General features: G+C 39.3%; 1 protein-coding gene across 2 annotated transcripts in view; it reads right to left on the reverse strand.

The window, feature by feature from the left end:
• Positions 1–24,460, reverse strand: part of DGKB (diacylglycerol kinase beta) — a 796,780-nt gene extending 772,320 nt beyond the window's left edge. Inside the window, exons 1-2 of one of the 2 annotated variants that reach the window (XM_067042590.1) lie at positions 24,317–24,460; positions 7,882–7,996 (exon numbers count right to left, since the gene is read on the reverse strand). The gene's annotated coding sequence lies outside the window, so the exon portion shown is untranslated. The remainder of the gene's footprint in view (positions 1–7,881; positions 7,997–24,316) is intronic. The other variant, XM_067042594.1, reaches the window with a different exon arrangement.
• Positions 24,461–27,209: the final 2,749 nt, after the last annotated feature.

The following is a 27,209-nucleotide window of genomic DNA, read 5'->3' on the forward strand; positions in this document are numbered from 1 at the left end:
CAGGGCTATAACATAAAATAAGGAATACCTTTTTTTTCTGTTTTTTTATGTTTAGTTACTCTCCTAGGGTTATACGGGGTTCCATGTTTACATTTAGTAGGATCTTCTGATAAAACTGTAATATGAGATTCAGTATGATTAAATCCATGAAGCTTTGTCAACTGGTGGATTTTAGCAGTTGTTAAAGTTAATTTAGCACCTATGCTGTAGAGGCACAAAAGGCAATCAGCACCCTTTTTATCTTTTTGTCATAGAAATTATTTTAGTAAATTTTGGATTTTCAATTGTTTTAAGTTATGGACCTTTGTTTAAAAAATATTATACACACACACATATATAATTCATTTTTAATTTTCTCCCTCTGTATCTAGGTTTTTTCCTTTCATTCCATTATTTTCCCTCTGTTTTGGGCTTCTAGTCACCTATGCCTGTGGTTTCAGTTTGTCTCTGTCTGATAACTCAGTGTGAACCATGTAGGCGGTTATAGGAAAGGAGGGGGTAGGAGCTCATGGCCTGCCTTTAGGCAGCCGGCTCTTACTCCAGGCCTTCCCAGTCCACCACTAGAGGACTGGGGTTTGCAGCCTCTCCTTGGGACAGTGCAGTAAGACCCACTGTCAGAAGTATTAGTCCCTTCACATGTTATGGTGGGGCGCTTACTAAGGCCCAAGCACAATGGTTAGGGGTCTTGTATTATTTAAGTAATTGTATAACTGGCAGGTGTCCTGAAGGGGGTTGCTGGGATGAAATCTTTGTTTCCTTGAGCCAGAGGGCCCCTTTGGATGACATGTTGGGTGGCTGGTCTTTGAAGGTGCAGCCTGTGATATTCCTGACAGTCTAGGGAGCATAAAGCTCTCTGTGGACAGCAAGGAGATACGCAGCAACGAAGAGAGGTAGCTGCTACCCACACCTAAGCAACATCAAATGACACCCAGTTGCCATTTCTTTCCCATCGGGGGAGCCCAACCAACATCTTCCTGCACAGGAGTCCCCTGAAACACACAGACCAACCAGAGTTCTGCCCCAGATAGTGATGAAGAAACACCACCACCATCAAGGAGAGTCCCCTGGAATAGGTCTCTGCCAAACACAGACTGACTAAAAGCAGAACCACCAAATCTTCCAGCCTGGAAAGCACAGCTCAAGTAGCCTCCGACTGCAAGACTAAAGCCCAAGCTCAAATTCCATCCCAAACTGCTCTCCCTGTGGTCTGGAGCCAATTAGTGAGCCAAGAGCAGTCTCGCAAGAAGTTATCCAAGAGTCAGTGGCTGTGGCTATAGTGCCAACTGTTTTATAAGACTTTAAGAATTCTTCTGATGGTGGGATACAACACACTGATTCATGCAGATGAAAGGCTGAACGTTTTGTTACTTAACACTACTGAGAGAGATGGCTGCTGGGCAGGGCCACACAGGGAATGACACCCAGGGAGGCGGTCACAGCAAACTAGAGTTGTGGGGTGCAGCTAGATAGGCAGCTTTGGCAAGCAGTGTGGGGTTAGTTAGGTTTTGCAGGCTCTCTGAGGACTGGCTGATTTGAATCATTTAGTGTAAGGATTATTCCTAGTCTGGTACTTGGCAGTGATTAGGGTGATGCCACATGGCCCAGAGTGTGAGCGCCTGGTAAGCGAAGTTAACTTTTCAGAGCACATGGTGGACTCCGGCAAAGCGCATCCTACACTCAGAGGCCGACAGCAGCCGGACTGCAAGGCTGAAAGCCTGGCACTGGATAAATATCCAGGTTCCTTCACAATTTATAGGCACCTAGAGATTTAATTTTAAAAATTTGTTTAATGATTGACAAAGGCCTATTTTTTTTCATTTCTTGGCACATAAACTGCATTTTTAAATTAGGCACAATTTTCTTAATTACTTTTTTATAAACATGGAATATTGGTTCATTTGATGAGATTCTTTTCAGAATTTTCTAAAATTCCAATAAAATACAGAGAAATGATGCCAGCTCTTAAAAACCTCCCATATGAGGGTTCATTTTGAAGCCTTAAGAGAGTTACTGAATTTCACAAAGTGCTATATTTGTAATAAACCTGCTGACTAAGGAATTCTTACCACAGATTAATTCAGCAGCGTTAGGCAAAAATAAAATATCATAGTTTCCCTACTCTTGGTCAGTTTTTAAATGTTTTTAAAAAATTAACAGAGACACTCCAATAAATGTAGTTTTTAGGGATTATAGCAGCCAAATTAATATGGCAGCCCAATATAACATTAACAGGCTACTACAATGATTTTATGTAGATTTGTGCAAACTAATTTCAATTACATATTTCATACTGCTCAGCAATCCATCTGTGTTAATCTAGAAACTTCATCTCTTAATTCCCCCAATTATTACTTAAATTTTTTTCTCTTTCCCTCCTTCCTCTTTCTTTCCTGTTACATTAGAGGCAGTTTTTCTTTTCCTATCTAAGGTAACTCCTCCCATCTGTGTGTTTGGACCCCATTATAATTTTTCAGGAGTATTGTCCAACTTCCCTTTCCTGAATATTCAACCAAACATTCTCAACTAGATCTTTTCCATCTATATAGAATTATTCCTACTCCTCCATCCCATATCATACTTACTTACAGCCCTATCTCTATGCCACTCCACTGTTAATCTCTTTTAAAAAAATTATGTTTTATTGTCTTTGTTTTTTCATCTCCTATGCATTTACTAACATAGTTTATGCCAACACAGCTTTTGTACTATTTATTTATGGAACAATCCTTCCTAAGGTCATCAATGGCCTCCATTTTTTGGCCCCATGCCAAATCTAGGGGACATTTTAATGAAATCATTGATTTCTCGGCAGCATCTGGCACTGTTAACTGTTTACTCTTTCTTGAATTACCCTCTTACTTTAGCTCCCATGATGCAATACTCTTGTACAATGCCAGAATTAAACTACCTGAGTGAAAGCAACATCAGTGGGAATTTAAGAAGAAAAGAGATGAAACACATCACCAGCAAACCTGATTGTCCAAAGATGATCATGTGATTGTTGCATAGACTATCCACCAAAGTCCCTTCTCCCTTCTTTAGTAGTAACTGGACATAATATGCCCAGTTATATTACATTTTTCAGCTTCTCTTGCAGTTGGCTGTGACCATTTGCTGAAATTCCCTCCGAAGGTAGGTAAGAAGCACTACAATGGTCCTACGAAACTTCCCATATATGCTGCTCTGTGCTCTTACTTGTTTCATGGGGGCAAGTCGAAGATGGATCCCTGAATGACTGAAGCACAGACAACCCCCTTTCACTGTCATAAACATACATCTCCTTGGGCTGGAAAATTGTCCCACAGACTTTAATGTACATCAGAAACACCTGGAAAGTTTAACACACATTGCTGGCCCTCCACACCAGAGTTTCTGATTCAGTAGATCTAGAGTGGGGCTCAAGAATCTACTTTCCTGACAATTTTCTTTCTCATACTTTGAGAAGTGCTGTCCTAGACTACTATGCAAAAAGAAACAAAAGTCTTTCATGTCTCTTTTTTCAGCCATTAAATTCAGAGTCTATTGTTAAAGGACTTACGCTTCCCCTATGTAATTCAGAAAATGATTATGGAAACATGATCAAAATTGTCTTATTTTCATGCTGGTACGAGTAGCCAATTTGACACAAAATACAACAACTTTGGAAGCACATTGAGTGACTGGGAAATGGGTCAAATGGTCTAAGTTCTCTGTTTTGTCATCTTCCTACAGATTGTCCTATTTCTCCTAAAACTGACCTCCAGCTTCTAGGCCACAGTACCGTCCAAAGATGCTCAAATGTGTAAATAATTAAGGAATTAATGCTTAGAGCAGAAGAAATAGGGAGACAAAAAATGGAGGGGAGGGGCTTCTCTGGTGGCGCAGTGGTAGAGAGTCCGCCTGCCGATGCAAGGGACACGGGTTTGTCCGGGAGGATCGCACATGCCGTGGAGCGGCTGGGCCCGTGAGCCATGGCCGCTGAGCCTGCACATCCGGAGCCTGTGCTCCGCAACGGGAGAGGCCACAACAGTGAGAGACCCGCGTACCGAAAAAAAAAAAAAAAAAATGTAGGGGAAAAGATACTTCACAAAGCAACACGATTGTGAATTTTGAAACTAAAAAATATTTAGAAAAATAAAATTCATTCCAAAATTTATTTGGTATTTTTAGGTGGGAGTATCTGGGGTGGAGGGAAGACTGTATGCTATTTGGAACCAGGATACAAATTACAAATGCTCTCCAGAGAGAATGGGTATACTGGAGAGGAGTCCGCAGAAATGGTCAGTGATTCAAATCCTGTAACTGAGCAGATGAGAAACCTTGGACTACTGAGTTCAACCACACAGGGAGTGATCTAGACAAGCCTTAAAATCCCAACCAGATATGACAATCTGACTCTGTTGCTGAACTGCTTATTTTATAACAGGGAAAAGAATAGATCTTTACCATCCTGCAATGACACATATATAGTAGGCTGAAAGCAGTTTTGATGGACATATACGTTTTTCATGACATTTAACTAGAATAGAGAGAGAATTCCATCCTTAAACCTGACATATTTCAGTTTAAACGCCTTGGATTTTTTTTCTTTTTTGGTGGGGGAATAAGATTTGAAGCTTGAAACGCAAAGTTGAGACATGCTGATTCTTATAATTTCCAAGTAGTACAGGAAAGGGAAGAGAGCTTTCCTTCTTTAAAGACAGCTTGTATGACAGCTTTACTAATATTTAGTGTTTAAATTTGCCTCAGGTTTAGGAGATGCTTTTATTTAATTATCTTTTAAATGTCCTTAGGCCACTTAATGACTGAACTTAGGTTTCCCTTTCCCATTGTGATTTTCCATCTATTTCATATAACCATGATTGATTTATTTAAATCGACAGTCTCTTTATTGGTTGACATTCAAGACACCTTAAATTTTTCAAGAAACCATTCAGACAAAGTAATGTCTCCTTTACTCCTTTTCTCCTTAGGTTAAAAGCATAAACCCTAAAGAAACACAAATATTGTCTTTGTTTTTTACTATTTCTTTTAAAAATATTTATTTAGTATTTATTTTTGGGGTTAAATTGAGTCTGTTGCTGTGTGTGGGCTTTCTCTAGTTGTGGCTAGTGGGGGCTACTCTTCCTTGTGGTGCACGGGCTTCTCATTGAGGTAGCTTCTCTTGTTGCGGAGCATGGGCTCCAAGTGTGTGGGCTTCGGGAGTTGCTGCACTTGGGTTCAGTAGTTGCAGCACGTGGGCCCTAGAGCACGTGGGCTTCAGTAGTCGCAGTACGGGGGCTCACTGCAACTACAGTGAGTTGCAGTAGTTGGGGTACGTGGACTCAGTAGTTGTGGCTTGTAGGCTCTAGAGCACAGGCTCAGTAGTTGTGGCTCATGGGTTTAGTTGCTCTGTGTCATATGGGATCTTCACGGACCAGGGAAAAAACCCATGTCCCCTACACTGGCAGGCAGATTCTTAACCATTGTGCCACCAGGGAAGTCCCAAATATTGTCTTTGTGTTATCAAAGATACTCTAAATTTTGCTCCTGGAAGTATATCTTATAACTTCTCATCATCCCATGTCTCTCTCCCGTTTGACTATTACATGAGAAAATGGAAAAATTTCCAAGCAAGAACAAAGTGTGGCAAGTTAGGCAAACCAGAAATTGAAACAATAAAATGAGAAAACACCTACTAAGGAAGTCTAAAGTTAATTTGATTTTGTAAAGCAGGAAGAGAATTGACAGGTGACCGCTAAAGTCACTTCACTGTACAATGTATAATAGAGGCACATTCAATGGAAATAAAAGACACAAGAGACTAAATTCTCATGTTAGGGTGATTTCTAAGGATATTAGAGCCCAGATTATGTATGCTGTAATATAGAAAACCTGAAAGTAATATGGGAGGTCTGGTCTCATGTCCTAACTGTTCCATCCCACATCTTATGAGATTACGGAGTGATATGGTTTACGGAGTGAACTAAATTTGATGGAAATGTGTTCTGGAAGTCTCTTTATTTTTAAGCAACTATTCCACTTATCATTCCTTTTTGATCCTTCCCTGCTCCCTGATGGAACATTATACAAATCTCATAACTTCCAAGTCACTTCTATTTCCTCTTCAATCATTATGACTCACTTTCAGTCAACTTTATTCAAAAGATCAACCTAGTCTAAAACAGAGCTTCAATCTCTAATTCCATTCAAAGCTTGTTTCTTCTCCACAACTCAAGACTGGCCCATGGCTCAAAGTCTTCCTGTGAGAAAGGGCATTTTTACTTATTTTACTTATCTTTCACTTTCCTTTATCCTTCTCCTCCTTCCTTTTCAGCTTCCTCCTTTTTTTTTTTTTTTTTTTTGGTATGCGGGCCTCTCACTGCTGTGGCCTCTCCCATTGCGGAGCACAGGCTCCGAACGTGCAGGCCCAGCTGCTCCGCGGCATGTGGGATCTTCCCGGACCGGGGCACGAACCCGTATCCCCTGCATCGGCAGGCGGACTCTCAACCACTGAGCCACCAGGGAAGTCCTCTGCTCCTTTGTACTGAGGTGAGAAAGGGGGAATTGGAGGAAGAGGGGCAACAGTCTTTCCTTATATTTTTGTAGTCAGGCCTTTGTTGTCTTTCATGACAGCATTCCTATATGTTTGCTCTCTTAGTGCATATGTGTGGATTTTTCACAGGCCCGGGGGGGATCTCCACAATACATAGGATTGTAGTGTGGATGCTAGGCTCCGGGGACTCTTGTTGGCAGCTTCCCTCTTTCACGGGGCACATTTAAGAAGACTCAAGCTGGGCTACTCTATTCTGCACCCATTGGCCTATGAATCCTTGTCATTTCCAATAGCAGGAATGCAAGCCACTTCACCCCCTCAGGTCTCTCTGCAATGGTGGACTGTTCTACCCTTTCTCCTACCCACAGAAGACTCCAGGCAATAAATAGGCCTAAGTCTTCATGCACATGAATGCTTCCACTCTACCCAGATTCAATTAAGCAATGTCTCATGTTCAACTACAAGGGAAGTTGCAAGATGAGACTGAGGTTCTATGCCTCTTAAAGCATTCAACCATGGTGTGCTGTATGTAGTCTGCTTTTCTTAAAGACACTGCCAGTCTCTGTACGCTTTTCTTAGGTCACCTTACCTTGGGAGGGAAAGAGTCTCCATGTCCCAGTATTCTCTTCCGAGCTCCCAGGTCAACAACCCAGATGAATTCCCTGTCTCCATAAACTCTTCTAGACCTTATTTAGGCTGAATGGGATTTGACCGTGAAGGTCAAGAGAACCGTGTTAAGCGAATATGAAGAAGCATATGGCACAGCGCCTTCTATTTTATCAAAGCAACAAGGAAGGGTCAGAGGGGAGGCAAGTCCATTTAAGACAAGGGATTAAAAAAATAAAAAAAGACAAGGGATTTAATTTGAGGATGACGCACCAAAAACAAGCCACATGGACTATGGTCACTGACCTCACTTACCTCCAGAAAAGAGGACTGGGTGCTGTGCATCTGCTTGATGGCCTCCTCTAAAGAATTATCATCACATTATATATACTACCAAATGTAAAACCGATAGCTAGTGGGAAGCAGCCACATAGCAAGGGAGATCACCTCAGTGCTTTGTGACCACCTAGAGGGGTGGGATAGGGAGGGTGTGGGGAGACGCAAGAGGGAGGAGATATGGGGATATATGTATATGTATAGCTGATTCACTTTGCTATAAAGCAGAGACTAACACACCATTGTAAATAAATTATACTCCAATAAAGATGTTAAAAAAAAAAAGAATTATCCTCACAGAATTTTTAGCTATTTCACCCCACTAATACTGATACTCAATCATTCTAAGCCTGCAGTACTAGACTTTGGAATGATCTCATACCCCAGTAAGCACTGTTATTGCGGCACAATCTTGTTAGAATTACCTTGTTGAAAGTGTTAGGTCCGTTTTGCAGAGAAGGAAGCAGAGCACTTCTGGGTTGACGAGTGCTATTGGAGGTCTAATTCATGAAGGGCTGCTGGTCCGCTGGAGCAGGTGGTCTGTGATATGGAAGAAGGGTATTTGATGCTGAGTTTATGAAAACCTACAACGAATAAATATTTTCCCATCAAAAACCCCCAGCAGAGCTTCCCTGGTGGCGCAGTGATTTGAGAATCCGCCTGCTGATGCAGGGGACACGGGTTCGTGCCCTGGTCCGGAAAGATCCCGCATGCCACGGAGCGGCTGGGACCGTGAGCCATGGCCGCTGCGCCTGCGCGTCCGGAGCCTGTGCTCCGCAGCGGGAGAGGCCACAACAGTGAGAGGCCTGTGTACTCACACACACACACACACACACACAAAAAAAAAAAACCCAGCAAAACAAAACCAAATACTTACTGTGCCATCTTTTTTTAAGTACTGTAAGAATTACTTGTAACTACTTGACACTCTAAAATAGGGGAGCAATTTCTGCCTACAATGATAAACTCTGGAGCACCATCTGAGAGCACAGAAATAGAACACTTAACTTTCTGTTACCAAGGTGTTGCAATATTGGACAAGTTACCTAACCTTTACCTGAGTTCCCCAGCTGGGCTGCTGTATTAATGTCCTATGAGCGTTATAAGAAACTACCACAAATTTGGTGGCTTAAAACATGGAAATTTATTCTCTTACAGCTTTGGAGGCCAGAAGTCTCAAATCAGTTTCCCCGGGCTAAAGTCATGGTGTTGACAGGGCTTGTTCCTTCTAGAGGCTCTAGGGGACTATTCATTTGTTTGCTTTTTCTAGCTTCTAGAGGTCAGCTGCATTCATTGGCCTCACATTACTGCAACCTCTTGTTTCCGAAGTAATATCTGCCTCCTCTCTGATCTCCTGCTTCCATCTTTTATGACCCCTTAAAAGACAGACTACAGCCCATCTGGGTGATCCAACTTAGTCTCCTCATCTCAAGATCCTCAGCTAAATCACATGTATAAGGTCTTTTTTTGTTATCAGGTATCATTTACAAGTTCTGAGGATTAGGATGTGGATATTGTGGAGGTCAACATTCAGCCTACGACAGTTGCTTTAAGGATTAAATTAGATATTATACACAAAGTACCCACCATGATCTGGCACATATTAACACTCAGCATGTGTTCACTTTCTTCCTTCTACATCCTCATCCTATTTACTAGGTTGTATGATTTTGGTTAAGACACTTGATCACTAAAGAGTCCTTGCTGCCTCATCTGTAGAACTAGATATATTTATAACACTCCCTCTAGAAATATAATGATAGATAAGACTGAGTTAGCATCTGCCATCCTTAAGTTTTGAAGTTCACATTCTCTTCAAGGGAGCAGACAATAAAATCATTTTATATACAATATTATGATATATATTTACAGATATATGATATTAATTAGTGCCATTAAAGAACTTAGGCAGGGAAGGAGAGATAGAATACTGGGGGAGGGCAGGATCATGCATAGTCCACTCTCTCCATGTATATAGCACTGTCAAATATCACCTCCATAGAAAGGACTTGACTGACCGCATGATCTAAAACAGGGTCACTGCCTCCCGACCTAGCTTTCTCTCTCTTTTTGTCTGAATTAAGTTTTATGGCACTAATTACTCTCTCAAATTATGTATTTATTTTATTTATTATTTTATTGTCTACTCCCTCTAGAACAATATGAGCTTCGGGACAATGGGGGTTAATTCTGTCTTGTTCATTATTATACTCCTAGAAGAGACTGATAAGAATAGGACCTCAATTAATGTTTATCAAGTAGATTAAGGGGATGTATAAATCTCATTAAATACTAACACTAATTCTATTTAATTAGTTTGAGAAACAGTGGTAGATACACAGTTGTTTCATATCTAACTGGTAAGATAAACAAATACATTTTTGAATATGTGTATCATCTACCCAACGATTGTAGTAAAAATGGTGAATTTCTGTGACTATTTATCAGAAACTTCTATTTTTTTCTTTATAACATCTATGCCAGAGGATAAATGATAATCTGTATACAACATTTATTTTAAAGACCACATATATATAACTTATCTTTTTACCTACCACTTAACTTGAAAAAAGTTGTTGAAAATGTTTCTCTCAATCATTTTCTAAAAATTGAGTAACTATAGGATGTATGCAGGAGAGAGATTACTTTCTCATACACAGGGAAGAAGTATACAGTATTACAAACATGCATGTAGGCCTCTAATAATTATGAAAATAGTAAAGTATTTCAATTCCAGTTGGACGTCATATTTTAATCTATGTTCAATAAATATAGATAATTCATAAAAACACATGTTTCTTAAAATGAAAGCAATGACAGCCTTTAAATAACAGTATTCTAACTATGATTCACTTTCAATTATACAGGTTAGAATTAACAATTTAACTTGGTGACATGTTTACAAACCAGCAACTCTAAATTTATTGTTTTTAAGATGTTTGTCATTTAAACTAATGTCCTTGTTAACGAATTGTTGACTGAAAATAAGAACATGTGGTATTTACCTGGTATTTCAATTAGTCACCATATATATATTATATATATATAATATATATATAAAATTTTGTTTAAATAAGCACACTGCCCAATATAGGATTCTAGATTTAGAGATACCGTTAAGTAAAAATATTCAAAAAAAATGTTGCCTGTTTTAAAAACATCTCATTCAAGAATCTAATTTCTTTTTAAAATTGAGGTTGGTAAAAGTTATCTAAATAAAATTGAAATATACATTGGTTATCTGATCTACAAAAATTAAAAGCAGAGTTCACATACTATTTATATACATATTGCTATCCCAGACATTTCCACTAGTTCCAACTGTCTACATTATAAGTCAATTTAGTTGTTTTGAGAGTTGGTAAATATGAGCATTCTATATTGTTTACAAGTTACATTTTTCCATGATAAGGTCAAATAATATATTTTCACCAAAAATACTAAAGGCTTCAGGATGGGTACCGTTCAGTAAGGATGGCCTTTCTAGCATCACTGGTTCCTTCAGGGTTGATGTGTCAGAAGGTGGTGAGGAGGTGGACTCTGCTTGTGCAGGGAGAAGACCTGCCAGGTTGGAAGCAGCAGTGGGTGGAGGCCTCACCCAACTTCTCACTCTGCCATGGCCAACTAAATATGACCACGAATGCTTTGGCCCTCTTCCCATTAAGAACTGGGGTCTCGCAACCCTGCCCCTTAATATGGGCTGGCCGACGACAACTGACCAATAGCGTTTGGCACAGTGAAACTGTTCCAGTTCTGGGCTTAGCTTTTAAGAATGTGGGCAGCTTCCACCGTGGTCTCTGGGAGCCCCAAACGTCCACATAAGTAGTCCAACTACCTTGCTAGAGATATCATATGGTGAGGCCCTAACATTTCATGACGAAAGGGAGGAAGAGAAGCCCAGCTGAGCCCAGCCCCCCAGGAATCCCCACCAAGACATAAGGCATATAAGTGAAACAGTCTCAGGCTCCCCAGTTCAGCTCAGCCAACAGGGGAATACCACCCAGTGATCCAAACCATCCAAGTGATCCAAATCACTTCCATAAGCAGAAGAACTGTACAGATGAGCCCTACCTGAATTCCTGACCCCCAAAGCAGAAGATATATTAAAGTAGTTGTTTTATTCACCCACTAACTTGTAGGGCAGTTTATCAGGACAATAGGTAACCATAACATCTCCTAAGTAAGTCATCCTGACTTTAGCATAATTACCTTATATGTTTGAAAATCATCTTTGTCAAGCCATGTCACCAGATTTAACTCCAGAACGGGATGCACCGTCTTTTTGCAGTGGCCACAGTGATGAATTGTGGACATGAATGTCTCACCACTTGCACAGTAAATCAAAACTATGTAATGTTATAATGAGCATGCAAAATCACCCATGTTCTGCTTTACAAGGTCTAGGAGAAACTGAGAAGGGCAGATGTGTCAGTGCATATGTCCTTCAAAATCAGTGGCTCTAAAGCAGATCAACTTGACTTTCCTCTTTAGAAAAGAGCTAACACTGTTCAGTTAGAGTCAAGACATTAGAACCATTTTCAACTACAGTATTGCTCAAGTAAAATTAATATCAGAAATCTGCAATATCTACCATTTAAAAAATCTATTGTAAAATATTTGCCTAATCCCCATTTATGGGTGTGAGATATTCACTACCTTTTTCATAGTTTCCCAAATTCATTCCACTAATACTTTCATGATATCGTTTTCTACCTTAAAACCTTTCAATAATTCCTAATTATATATGATATTAAAAATCAACTTTTTATCCTTGTTCTCATGTCTTTCCATAGTTCTATAGTATTTTCTCCTGTCTACTCCAAAATTTACTTTTTTTTTAAACTGCTGGTCAGAGACTTCCCTGGTTGTCCAGTGGTTAAGAATCCGCCTTCCAATATAGGGGACGCAGGTTCGATCCCTAGTCAGGGAACTAAGATCCCACATGCCACAGGGCAACTTAAGCCTGCACACTGCATCTACTGAGCCTGCGTATTCTGGAACCCATGCGCCATAACTAGAGAGCCCATACACTGCAACTCCTGAGCCCGTGAGCTCTGGAGCCCACGCACTGCAATGAAGAGCCTGCATGCTGCAACAATGATCCCGCATGCTTCAACAAAGATCCCGCGGGCCACAACTAAGACCCAAAGCAGCCAAATAAACAAATAAATAATAAAAAATAAATAAGTAAACTGCTGGTCAGTACATCTAACTGTGGTAAATAATATCCAGTCCTGAAGAGGGAAAAGTTACATTCTTATCTGCCCAGGTTGAAGGTAGCATGATAGAGTTGAATAGGTAAAACGGGATCATGTTCATTGGCGGCTTTCAGATCACTGCCATGGGTTTTAAGTTAATTGAGAAACTGCTTGATGGCCTGTCTAATGGGTATTAGCTCATATATCACAATGACAACTTATGGACCAAGGAAAACTACAGGAAATATTTCCCCATGGTTAAAATATCCCTACTAAGAGCCCACAACCAATCAGTAAATACCTCCTGCTTCTCTCAACCTACCAGTCCCAACTGACACTCTGTTTTGTATAGCTCAACTTTTTTTTTTTTTCCCCTTTACTATTATAGAGATCATTTATTATTTGGCAACTTTGGGAAACTTTTCAGCTGATAGATATTCATACCCTTAACATTTTTAACATTTAATTTTTAATTTCAAAATACTTAAGACTCAAATGAAAGGGGAGGGCTTCCCTGGTGGCACAGTGGTTGAGAATCCGCCTGCCGATGCAGGGGACACGGGTTTGTGCCCTGGTCCGGAAAGATTCCACATGCCACGGAGCGGCTGGGCCCATGAGCCATGGCCACTGAGCCTGTGCGTCCGGAGCCTGTGCTCCGCAACGGGAGAGGCCACAACAGTGAGAGGCACGCGTAGCACAAAAAAAAAAAAGGGGGGGGGAAAAACAGTCTAAAATCCTTTGTACACTCCTAGGAAATAAAAATATGTAGGAAAAAATCAAAATCCTAATTTATTTTCAATATTTTTATATCAATTATATGTCTATAGCTTTAAAATGTTTTCCTCTTGGCTGTTTCCTTGCTGTCATATTGCAGAGTAGTGGTTTTTAAACTTTGGAGTGCATTGAGATGATCTGATATACATATTTAAAATGCTGGTTCTACAGCCCATTCCCAAAGATTCTGATTAAGTAAGTCTGGCATGGAACCCAGGAATAGATGTTTTCTTAGGTTGGCTTCAGGCTACTTTTTTTTTTTTAAAACATCTTTATTGGAGTATAATTGCTTTACAATGGTGTGTTAGTTTCTGCTGTATAACAAAGTGAATCAGCTATATGTATACATATATCCCCATATCTCCTCCCTCTTGTGTCTCCCTCCCACCCTCCCTATCCCACCCCTCTAGGTGGACACAAAGCATCGAACTGATCTCCCTGTGCTATGCGGCTGCTTCCCACTAGCTATCTATTTTACATTTGGTAGTGTATATATGTCCATGCCACTCTCTCACTTTGTCCCAGCTTACCCTTTCCCCCTCCCCATGTCCTCTAGTCCATTCTCTATGTCTGTGTCTTTATTCCTGTCCTGCCCCTAGGTTATTCAGAACCATTTTTTTTTTTAGATTCCATATATATGTGTTAGCATATGGTATTTGTTTTTCTGACTTACTTCACTCTGTATGACAGACTCTAGGTCCATCCACCTTACTGCAAATAACTCAATTTTGTTTCTTTTTATGGCTGAGTAATATTCCATTGTATATAAGTACCACATCTTCGTTATCCATTTATCTGTCGATGGACACTTAGGTTGCTTCCATGTCTTGGCTATTGTAAATACTGCTGCAATGAACATTGTGTGTACAGCTCATTTTAAAACCACTCAAACCAAGCCCCAATACCCCGTAAAAGCTTGTCATTATTTCCTCAGATTGAGAAACTCTCAAGGTTTGCCTGTGGAATGTCCTCCCTTGCAATACCAAGCTAAATAAACTTGGCATTGTATTACCACAGATGTATCCTTGGTAGCCTTTGGCCAATGGGCTTCAAAACTACCACTAATGAAACATGCAATCTTGGCCAAGTTACTTAATAGTCATGAACCTTATTTCTCTTTCCTTGTATAATACTGGTAATATTTATCTCATAGTATGTGGTGAGGTTTAGGGACAATATGGGAAAAGTACTTAGTGTGATATATACTAGATAGTAAACATTAGTAGATAGTGGGTAATCATTTTATTGGTATATTTAAATTGTTTTTAAAAATACAAATTGTACCTAATAGAATTGGCAGTGCTCCTGATATAACTCCTGGTTTATTTCTTTCAAATTCAATTTTCATAGTAGCCCATGTCTGGGAATATAAATCTGAATGAACTGTCAGACAGGGACATCTTGAATAGGGACAGCTAATGCTAATTTGGAGGACTGAATAGAATGTTCATAGTCTATTGGCTTTTGAAAACTAGAACTAAAACTGGACTCAATGACCTTTCAAAATTTTCTGTCCTTATTAAATCATGCATCTAGAAAAGAAAAAGTCAGCATCCTTCATTCTTGATGTGATCAGAATTTGATCAAGATTGTGAAAGATGAATAAAAGGGAAGCAGTATGTTTTGAGACAAATGAGCAAAGTAATTTAATAAAATGATGGTAAAGTAATGAGAAAATACAGAGATTTTCCAACTTCCTGTTAGAGTATACACAGTTTCTAATTATAATTAATTAGGGAGGAGGCCAGTGCCAAGGTCAATGCCCTAGGAGGCAGACCCTGAGAATGACACTTGCCTGTATGTGGTGTATTGAGCAGCGCTCTTCAGAACAACAACCAAAAGAGAGGTAAGCAAGCAGGACTGGGCAGAGGAAATAGACAGACTGTGAAAGGGTGACCACAGAGGACTGACCTGGTTCCCTGGGGAGCTCTGGAGTTGACGTTCCCTTAAGAGATTTCCCAAATTGAGGCAAGGGTACTCAGCTTTTTGTTCCCTTTTACTCCTCCACCTGTTGTGGAGACAAAGCTCCCTTTGGCAGAAGGCAATTCTTGGAAAGGGCTGTGAGCCAGGAACACCCCCAGCTGTGGAGGGAACTAGTGCATTGTTTCTAAAGGGGGGTCTATTGAGTGGACCTCAACATCCACTACGGTGAATTTACAAATTTATCTACTCTTGTGTTTTAGGACATATTATCTGATTGTCTTCTATTTGCCCTTTGAGAAAATAAAGTAAATATTAATTTAAGACATTGAGAAAAGAAGTTTGAATGAGTCTATATTATCAAATGTAATAATAGGACATTCTTAAAATAACTACCCCTTCTCCTTTTTGCATGTGGATTGCTGTGCTGCAGTTTGATAACTATTTTCACCTCGCTCCCCTGTCTGTATTTATTCTTTGAAATATTAAACTAGATTTACGCATGGTGAGGATGAACATATTCAGAACTGGGTTGCTCATGCCTTTGTTCTTTAATAACAGTTTTTGTGGGTTCCTATTTATTATTTTGTCAATGGCATAGCAGCTGAGTACTAATTTTGCTCTTCTTCTTACTTAAAATTGGTAGAAGGCTGCATGAGACAAGCAATTTGCCAAGTGCAGCCACTGAACATTCAATTGCTAGTGCATGGAAGAAAGGAACAGCTTCAGAGGTGTTTGTGTGAGACATACATCACACACCAATTTATGAGCTGAAACTTTCCCCAAATACATTGATTTGGTTTCTATATGGGACTGTTACCATTGATTAATTTATTTACCTGGTAATATAATGTAAAACAACCGTGTAGGATATTTGTATTGGTTTTGTTTTTCCTTCATTCAGTTTCTGATCGTCACCTCAATGTTGATCTATGCTAGTCTGTTTCCTGCTGCATATTCCTATTTCCTGATCCATAAAGGCTATGTCTAGTACTTCATCAAGCAAACGTGAACATTTAATAAATTATTTTCACATGCGAATCACATGACTAGGTACCAACTTCTTTTATAATAAGAAACACTATTTAATAATGTGCTCCATCCATTTCGATTATTTTTTCTTCTTTCAGGCACCAGTGTCTGTGATATCTCCTTGAAGTCTTGTACCATTTATGAGAAATGTTAAATAGGTAAAGATAAAATGCTTCCCTGCAAATACTTAAAGTATATATTCTAAAATAAAACACTTTCCCTAGTAAGACAGTAGAACTACGACATTCTTGGAGACAAAGAGAGTGAAATATGAGGCTAACGTTCAGCTAAAAATGATGGCTTGTTCTTCTTGAGATGACTGATATGGCCTTAGTATGTAAGCTGTGCTTCATTCCACCCCGGCCACTGCCATTATTTTATTCTGCCCATTGGAGTCTTCACATTTCCTGTGGAAAGCTCAAAGACCATTTTAACTTATCTGCAGGGATAGTGCCGTTCATTTTCCATTCTCTATTGAGACTCTAAAATCTCTCAATGAGTACCTTATTTTATTATCTCATTGAGCCTAATACATCCTGATGAGTAATCAGTAGTACCTGTGGAACACCTATGTCACTTTCAGTAAATCTCTGAAGGGTAATATCACGCTAGAAATGAGAAAAATGTGTCCACAAGCCATTTGTGCTATTTGAAATGCATAAAACTCTCATTTGAAAACAAATTATCCTTGTTCATCCTCTTTTAGATAAACAGAGGTAAACACATTTTCTTTTCTGTCACGCTCTGTTTTGAGGGTGCTGTTCTGATTTGCCCATTCCAAGTTAAAGAAAACGGAAATACATTGATATGTCTTGGAAAGTTCCCTGACCCGATATATTTGATGAACAAAATAATGTGATGATTAAAATTTTCAAGTTAATTAAAAGCTATTTATTTGTATTCTCTTTAATGTGTATGTATTATGTTATAGGTCTACTACAAATTTGGTTGCTACTTTTAAAACTAAGAATCAGTGTTTTAGACATTAGCATGACAGGATGCCCTTTTAGAGTTTAGAATAATAGGATATATCATTTCACCAGAACCTTAAGAAAACTTCAAGAGGTACCCATTTTACAAATGAGGCCTCCGCTCAGACAAGTTAAGTAAACTGCTTGAGTCCACGGTACATGACAGGTCCAGAGCTTAAACTTTTGATTCTCAATCCAATTTCTTTACTCTTAACCATGGTACCTTTATTTATTGAAATGCACAAGGTCCATTGGCCTAGTTGAAAGATCCATTGTCTATGAAAAACTAACTAAAAATTTCAGCTTACTTAGCAGTGCTAGGTAAGGGTACTCAGAGTTAAGTGTACTGAAAGTTAAAGAAGGAAGAACGACAAATAGTAGCCAATAATTGGATTTAAACATATGAGGCAGCAACATCTGTTTAAGAATTATAATTCTAAACACCTAGAGACAATATCATACCTTAGGTTCTCCCAAGTTTGTTCATTTGACACGTAGAAGGTGAACATGAAATAGACTATAGCAAAGTTCTAGAGGCCTAAGGACTTGTTTGCAGTTCTATCCCTACTACATAAAATAGTACCCTGCACATAGTATAATATATTGAGTGAATGAAAGAATTAATAGCTTTTAAACAGCCAACCTATGGAATAATTTATTTAAAAAATAGTTCCTTGGCAAATATGAGATTAGATCCTTGAGCAGGAGGAAAAAAAAAATTCTACTATTTTGAAATTACTCATTGAAGGCTGACTTTGATCATAAAATATAACCTTTGTGCTCAGAAAGTATAAATCCTTGATTGATGTCTAATAAATAAATATTACAGAGCTAAGTTAATGAAGAATGCAAACTGGGGAATCAATCAATGAATTTGGAGTGATTTTTTTGTTTAACTCTTAAACACTGAGAAAAAAACTAATGCCTCTGGTTTTAATTAACATTTCTTCCTGATGGTTTACAATTAGGCTAAAAAGACCAACAGGAAAGTCTTTCCTGGGGGGAAGCAAAAACTGCAATTTATTCAAACAATTATCTTATTTGTAAACACTTATTTCTGAGGCTCAATATTCTGACCTTTACAAATGTCTACAATTTACGGACCGGTAATGCTTTAAAATAATTCTGCTTTCATTTCTGAAATAAAATACTTCCCAAACTCATTTTGACAGAAAGTCATTTGAGAATCTTCTGTGTGACATTTTTGCAATTAGTCTCAATTACATATGAAGAGTGAGCTGTTTGCCTCATCAGGTAATAGGCACAAATAATTAATAGAATTTGAACTGAAATGTACCTCAGATAACCTGGTAAAGCCATTTTACTTTTGCAAATGAAATGGAATGAGATCCAGAAAGCTGACGTGACTTGCCCAAGGTAATAGAGTGAGATACTATCAGCGCCAGGATTGAAATGCAGAACCCCAGCCCATTTTGCAGTAGGGGACTCAATCGGTACAGAAGCATGGTCCTTAAAAAACTATGGAATAGTTTTTCTCTAGATTTAACCCATTTTGACAATTTACAGGTAGCACTGTGCCACTAAGTGCCGTCTAATGATAATCAAGAAAGCAATGAAACCCTGTTTTCTCAAAGAAGAGAGTACTCCATACTCTGCAGTTATCTCTGGCTCCTCTTTCTTTCAAGTACTATATTCATCCTGTCACTGCCTCCTTTGGGGCTACTTATATATGTCTCTCCAGAATCCATTCTCTTTCAGATTCACCGACCTTGATCCAAACTGTAACCGTCATTCATCTGTTCAGTCCTCCTCTGTCTGGTCTCCCTGCTTCTTATCTTACTACCTTCCTGTGTCTGTTCTCTAAAACAAGGTAAGTCAAGAGGTTTGTACAAGCCTGAAAATCTTTATTTGATTCCTCATCTGTCTCTGAATCTAAACCAAAGTCCCTGTAACCTCCAGGTTCCATGTTAATATTCCCTGAAAATTCAAGTCAAAGAGATAGAGACCCGTGTGTGTGTGTGTGTGTGTGTGTGTGTGTGTGTGTGTGTGTGTGTGTGTGTTTACTGGGAGTGGATGGCTCTCCTCCAAATTCATATTTCCCACTTCCAAAATCCCACCGTTCTCAGGGAGTTGCCAAACCCTATGGTCTCAACAGAACAGCTGGGACATACAACCAAATTCACTATCTACACAAGAAGCACTATGTAGTATTTTTTTCCTAGTGTTTATCAAGTTGTAGTCTGAATATAGCTCAAGGAAAGTTTCAGATCCTTGGTGGCTAGAAGCAGGTATTTGAGCCAGTGAACTGATGTGGGTCTGTTCTGAACTAATAGTTGTTTACCTCTCAATCCAAAGTCTGCCACGAGGGCAGCAGGTTTTTCTATGAGATTAAACCATTTAACATCCCATTCAAGGATGGTCTCTAAAATTAAGGGCAAAAGTAACCTATGAAATGGGAGAAAGTATTTGCAAATCAAATACCAGATAAGGTGTTAATAGTCAAAATATAAAAAGAACTCACACAACTCAGTAGCAAAGAAGAGAAACAAAAAGTGATTAAAAACTGGGCAGAAGAACTGAACAGACACTTACCAAAGAAGAGATACAAATGGCCAACAGGTATATGAAAAGGTACTCAATATCACTAATCATCAGAAAAATGCAAATTAAAACGACAGTGAGATATTGCTTTACACCTGTCAGGATGACTATCAACTAAAAGACAAGATATAACAAGTGTTGGCAAGGATGTGGAAAAAAGGAGCCCTGTGCACTGTAGGTGGAAACGTAAGTTAGTGCAGTCACTATGGAAAACACTACAGAGGTACCTCAAAAATTAAAAATAGGACTATCACATGATCCAGCAATCCCACTTCTGGGTAGATATCCTAAGGAAATGAAAGCAGAATCTTGAAGAGATACCTGTACTCCTATGTTCACTGCAGCATTATTTACAATAGCCAAGATATGAAAACAACCTAAGTGCTAAGTGTCTGTCAATGAATGAATGAATAAAGAAGATGTGAGATTTTATATATATAGTGGAATATTATTCAACCATGAGGAAAGACATCCTGACATTTGTGACAACATGGGTGGAACTTGAGGGCATTAAGTGAAATAAGTCACACACAGAAAGACAAATACTGTATGATATGACTTATATATGGAATCTGAAACAGATGAACTCATAGAAATAGAGACTAGAATGGTAGTTACCAGAGGCTGGGGGTGGAGGGAAAGGGAAGATGTTGGTTAAAGAGTGCAAACATCCAGTTACAAGATGAATCGGTTCTAGGGATCGAAAAAGTACAACTCAGTGATTACAGTTAATAATACTGTACTATATACTTGAAAGTCGCTAAGAGAGTAGACCTTAAATATTCTCACCATAAAAAAGAAATAGTAATTAGGTGACATGATGCAGGTGTTAGCTAACACTACGGTGGTGATCATTTTGCGATATATCACTGTAATATTACTATGTCAAGTATATCTCAATAAAGCTGGAAAAACATAAATGGCCTTTTATTTTTTCCCATACAACAGCCTCTGAAGGAAAAACCAATTGAAAAATGAGAGAGACCTTATTTGGGCCATATCACCCTTCTGAGCCAAGACCCAGCACACTTATGGGGAGGCCAGGCAGGTATGGGGAGTGTTCTACAAAGTCTCTCACTTTTTTCCCCTCATTTCTATGTCTCTGTAATGTGTTATATCTGTGACTAATGTGAAAAAACTACAGTTAAGCCTTAGGTAGAAAATGCAAATGACAAAGGTGCAAATCAGGGTTTAGTTGCTGTAAGGATCTCACTCCCACAATATTTCTTAATCAACGGTGCCTTTGGTGTAAGCATTTTTGTTTCTATTGGGTTCTATTTTAGAGTGTCAACACCCCTTGGAAAGGCATCGTGCAACTAAAATGTTATCTGAATGAGTTTATCCAGCCCTTTCTTCTCCATCAAGAGGGAAGAAAGTATCCAAAATATGGGGGCAGGTGTACGCAGGTACAGCGTGGGTGGGATGAGAACCTTAAGAAAAGTGGGTAGTCTAGAAAGCGGGTAACTATTATTCAATCCATTGTACACATCTGGATACTAAGGCTGAGAAGCTAGCCTGCCAGGCTACTAAGTGGTGAAGCCTAAGTATGCACCTACCTATAGCTGACTCCAAAAATCCATACAATTATTTGCTAGACCAAAGTCAAGTTGACCTGAGGGTTAATTATGTTTAATGTTATCAAGCTGCCTTCCTTTCCTGTGCTCTTTCTCTCCTAAAGGAATAATGGACAAATACAATGTTATAAACAAATCACAGCAGATAATTTTGAAAATGAAAGGCAGTATCACTTGGTAGTTTAGAGCATTAAGTAATCTTGGGCTAGTTGTCTCTGTTCCTCATTTTTCATCTGACAAAATTGAGATAAAAATACTTATATCCCAGGGTGGTTGGGAGAATCAAATGAGGGCTTAGAATACTGCCTGGCACACAGAAAGCATTCAGGGAAGGCTTTGCTATTACTGGAGTTATTGGCTTCACTTCGATTCTACATCTTACATTTTTCCCAACTGATCAGAATGTCTTTTAAAATTTTTATTTATTTATTTATTTTTAACATTTTTATTGGGGTATAATTGCTTTACAATGGTGTGTTAGTTTCTGCTTTATAACAAAGTGAATCAGTTATGCATATACATATGTTCCCACATCTCTTCCCTCTTGCGTCTCCCTCCCTCCCACTCTCCCTATCCCACCCCTCTAGGTGGTCACAAAGCACCGAGCTGATCTCTCTGTGCTATGCGGCTGCTTCCCACTAGCTATCTATTTTACATATGGTACTGTATATATGTCCATATATATACTTTGTCACAGCTTACCCTTCCCCCTCCCCATATCCTCAAGTCCATTCTCTAGTAGGTATATATCTTTATTCCCGTCTTGCACCTAGGTTCTTCATGACCTTTTTTTTTTCTTAGATTCCATATATATGTGTTAGCATACGGTATTTGTTTTTCTCTTTCTGACTTACTTCACTCTGTATGACAGACTCTAGGTCCATGCACCTCACTACAGATATCTCAATTTTGTTTCTTTTGATGGCTGAGTAATATTCCACTGTATATATGTGGCACATCTTCTTTATCCATTCATCTGTTGATGGACACTCAGGTTGCTTCCATGTCCTGGCTATTGTAAATAGAACTGCATTGAACATTGTGGTACATGACTCTTTTTGAATTCTGGTTTTCTCAGGGTATATGCCCAGTAGTGGGATTGCTGCGAGAATGTCTTTATTTTTAAGGGAATTTTATTTTAATTTGGGGGTTAGTTTTGTATTTTTAAAAATATCACGTTTGTTTAATAAAAGGCAAAAATTTTAAATCAGAAAATTAAAGTGCTTACCTTCTTCCTCAATACCACACTTCTTATTCAGATGTTACTATTGTTTATATGCATATATAAATATATACACAATTTTTTTAGTCATTCCCATTTCTTTTCCTGAGTTGTGACTTTGCTCTTCGCAATTTCTGGCTATCGGTGACCATGAAAATGAACTCAAAACACTGCCCATCTTACAACAAACTAGCTCTAACGACAGATTTAAATGTGCAAAAGGTGCACCTGGAGCATACATTGAAGCGCCTGGGTGCACTTCTCTCCATCTGCAAACTCCCATGTTAGGATGAAAAGAAAGGAGTTTTTCATGCCAGGCGAGGACCACAAAAAGGAATAAAATATTCCCAAACTGACACTCCTGAAAGAGTGTGAACCAACAACAAAAAATCTCAGCTGCAAAGCCTAGGTCCTTGCTCTCCCCGCCCACCCCAGACACGTGCTAACCCAGGTGCAACCTGTTTAAAATCAACTCCAAGGGCAGAGGCAGCAAGTGAGAGGGGCAGGGGACTGGGGTTGTTGGAATGGAGGGGGTGGGAAAGGAGGAGGCTGCCTGGGTTGCCTTGGCGATACAAGGAAGAAAGTCAAGACAGAGGGATTTATATGCTGATGCTAATTGCATCTATTGTGCTGACCTGCCTGCTTCCCCAGTTCTTCATTTTGAGTCATTAAGCAGTTCCCAGAGCTTCCCTAAGCAGTGTTATCTCCTTCCCATCTAATTTTGTCCCCTCTCCCAGTCCCCAGGCTCAGTTACCAGAATGCTACCTTTGCCAAGGCACTGGGGAAGGCTTTGGTGACTCTGCAAGGTTTTAGAGATCCTGTAGGAAAATATTTCCCTGCTGGAGTTTGCTGGAATATTGCTTGGTGCTCAACCATAGCATGGATTTACAACTAAAAAAAGCTGCTGAAAAACTAGAGAAAGTAAATCTGAAAGAAACTGCCCACAGGGAAATGCAGGCTGCAAATGATTCACCGGGGTGGTGGTGGGTGTGGGGGGGAAGTGGTGGAGGGACTATTGAGCGGTTCACTCTGGAATCCAGTGTACCTTCAGTTGGAAAGGTGCCTGGACAGGGCTTGGAGATTTGTTCCCTCACTCCCCCTGGTGGGGCTTTCATTTAATTACAGCAAGAATCTGAGAGGCTAAGCACATCTGAATACAACAGTACCTACTGTGAATAATGCTTTCTTATACTCCCTCATCACTGAACTGAAGTATTAGCTTCCATCACTTTGCAGGTGGTAAAAGTCAACAAAGACATTACAAAGCATGCAGCTGCAACTGCTGTGTGGACACATTCAAAAGTCATGCAATATATTTAAATATTTCAAAAGTAATACGTGTGAGATCCATGCTGAAGTAAGTTGCTCACAGTAATGCTTTTCATTTCTAGACATATTCACTTTTCCCTCTGATCTTTATTTACAAGCAGAGCCTAAGAACTGGCAACCTCTTCAGTCTATTTTTGTTTCCCTTAATTATTTTTATCTCCTTTGATTTAAACATCTGCTCTCCCAGGTTGTTCCATCCCTACTAATTTTCTAAGAGTAAGATTTCTATTTTGTTCCAACTCCTGCATTTTAACAACAGACCTCTTCTGAATTCTCACCTGGTGTTTCTGTATTTCTCAGGCACTGACGCATTTCACTGCTCAGAAATCAAATTGGCTCCTGCAAGGCTGTAAAAGGCAGGTCAGGCCGTCTCTAGGCTGCTCAGTGTCGATCATCCTGTTTTGCATTTGGTCATAAAGTATGGCAGATTTATCTGAGTGGAAAATTTTTTCTATGGAAAAGTTTAGTCACTGTACATATTGGAAAAACATTGCCTGCCAAAGAGCAGATTCCACACCATGCCTAGTCTTTGGTCTCACATCAGTGTTTTTCACTTTTATAAGCTTATGAAATTCCTTGCAATCATCAGTGATGGTATGGGGAAAGGGAGAAAGGAGGCGGCTTTGGCTGGGATCCCTGATCATTTTGATGGATTTGCTATAAATATATCTGAAACCTAGGCTCATTACAGGCTCTGTGGTCCCGAAACTGCATTCATTACTTTGTCTTTGTGTAGTGTCACAATATTTAATACGGTGTGGTTTATCATGCTGGAATTGTGAAGGTGAGCAGAATTTGCCACCTCAAAATATGCCTCCCTTGGCTTAAGGGCTATATTAGGCTGATGATTTTTAAGAAACAGCAGACAGAAGAAAACCTCTGAAAAACGAGTAGCAATTACTCTTTTGTAAGAGAAATTTACATTTATAAGGGAAAATTTCTAAATCTCTAGCAACTCTCATCAGTGGAGAAGGCAAGAACTTAAACCTGCTTAACCACCATTCCCTTCATAGCCTTGCTGGCTGGGTGTTTCCCATAACCTGCCTCCCTGCCCCCAACATCTTTCCTTTGTCTTTAGCTGGAGAAAGTATTTAAGGTGCTGACTTCTGTCATTTTGAAGAGTTACTCAGTTTTCCTGGTTATCTCCCATGTATACAGGAGGTATATATGTTATTAAACTACTGTTTGTTTTTCTCCTGTTAAATCTGTCTTTTATTACTGTGGGGCGGGGAGGGGTGCAGGGGGGGTGGGCAGTGGTTCCAGCCAAGAATTTAGAAGGATAGAGGGAAAATTATTTTTCCTACCCTTCAATTGCAAAGCATTTTCCATTAGATTTCAACACAGGTCTGAAACAAAATGTGGGGTGGTGGTGGTGGTGGTTTGAGGATCCTCAATGGTATTCCACTGGTGCCCAAAAGGAACAAATGGAATTCAACTTGCTGAGGGCTTGGGGGACAGTGGCAGAGTCCCTTCACACAGGTCCTCTAGTGGCAAATATTAATAGAGGAGAGGGTCAGAGAGGAGGAATGGAAACAGCAGACTTTATGGTGGTTGACACGAGTGGTTCAGGAGCCCACGTGCAAATCCCTTAAGATCTCCCAAAAGTAATGGAGGTGGACATTTTTAGGAAATGAAGGTCCTGTATTAGTAATTGAGGATGACATGTTAATTAACTTCTAGTAATGGTAATTAATCTGTACTCTGGGAGAACAGAAATGACAGAAAAGTGAGCTCTATATTTTCAAATATAAATTGACAAATGTTTGTGAATGAATATTTATTCAGTTTTGACTCTGCTCTAGGAAGTCTGTAACTTTCCAGTAAACAAGACGGACTTGGTCCTTATAGATGGTAAACAAATTATAACAAGAAAGTCAGTTAATTATAATTGGGATAAGAGATACAAACAAAAAGTACATGAAAGTATGTATTTGGGGAAAACCAATGCAAGCCTCAGGTGATGGGATATGAGGCAGGCAAGGGAATCTTCACTGTAAGCAACATTCAGTTGAGATTTGAAGGAAGAACAGAATAAAAGTCGGCTAGCTGAAAGGAGTCTGAGTTGAAGGACCATTTTGAGCAGAAGAAACAATAGCTATGATGATGCCAAGTGAGGGAATTATTTGGCTGGTCCACAGAGAGTGAGGAAAGTTGGTGCTGACTGCAGTGATTAATGTAGGCAGGTCCAGATAACACAGGGCATGTTAAGAATTAGAGGCTTTTTGTAAAATAGTGATGTCTTCATGCTAAATATGTATAAGTACTCAAACCATTTATTCCCTCAAATATTTATTCTCAAATACCATATGCCTGGCTAGATCCAGACTAGACCCTATCATGGAAAAATGAATCACTGTTTACTATGTACTCACATTATTTTTAAAATGTGAGAATAAAGTGTTGTAAAAAAAAAAAACATACTAACACAACACTGTAAATCAACTATACTTTGAAATAAAATAAACTTAAAAATTAAAAAATTCAAAAAAAATTTAAAAATTCTTTTAAATATATGGTACACCTAAAACTAATACAATGCTATATATCAATTTATATTTCAATGTTTTGAAAGAAGACAAACACAGAATAGTTTATGATTTGATAATTTCCAGGAATTCTGAGCAAACAAGACAGATGAGATTTCTCCTTTGAGTTTACAAGGGGGTTGGAAGTTATAACTAGTAAAAAATTCATAAAAATCAAATTAACAGTAGTTTATTAATGGAGAAAATAAATCATGATGTGATAGAGAAAAACTAAGTAGAAGGGGCTACTTCAGATAAGATGATCAGGAAACTCCTCTTTGGTTTTTTTCTTTTTTTTTTGCGGTACGCGGGCCTCTCACTGTTGTGGCCTCTCCCGTTGCGGAGCACAGGCTCCGGACACGCAGGCGCAGCGGCCATGGCTCACGGGCCCAGCCGCTCCGCGCCATGTGGGATCTTCCCGGACCGGGGCACGAACCCGGTCCCCTGCAACGGCAGGCGAACTCTCAACCACTGCGCCACCAGGGAAGCCCAGGAAACTCCTCTGTGAGGAGACACTTGGGCTGAGACATGAAATTGAGAGGAAGTCAACTATTCAAAGCTCCCAGAGAAAAGCAACCACTATGATCCTGAGAGGGACAAGAGCTTGTCCTCTTCGATGACACAGGGAAGACTAATGTGGCTCAAC

Source organism: Kogia breviceps, chromosome 9 (assembly GCF_026419965.1).
Source record: "Kogia breviceps isolate mKogBre1 chromosome 9, mKogBre1 haplotype 1, whole genome shotgun sequence".
Taxonomy (NCBI): domain Eukaryota; kingdom Metazoa; phylum Chordata; class Mammalia; order Artiodactyla; family Physeteridae; genus Kogia; species Kogia breviceps.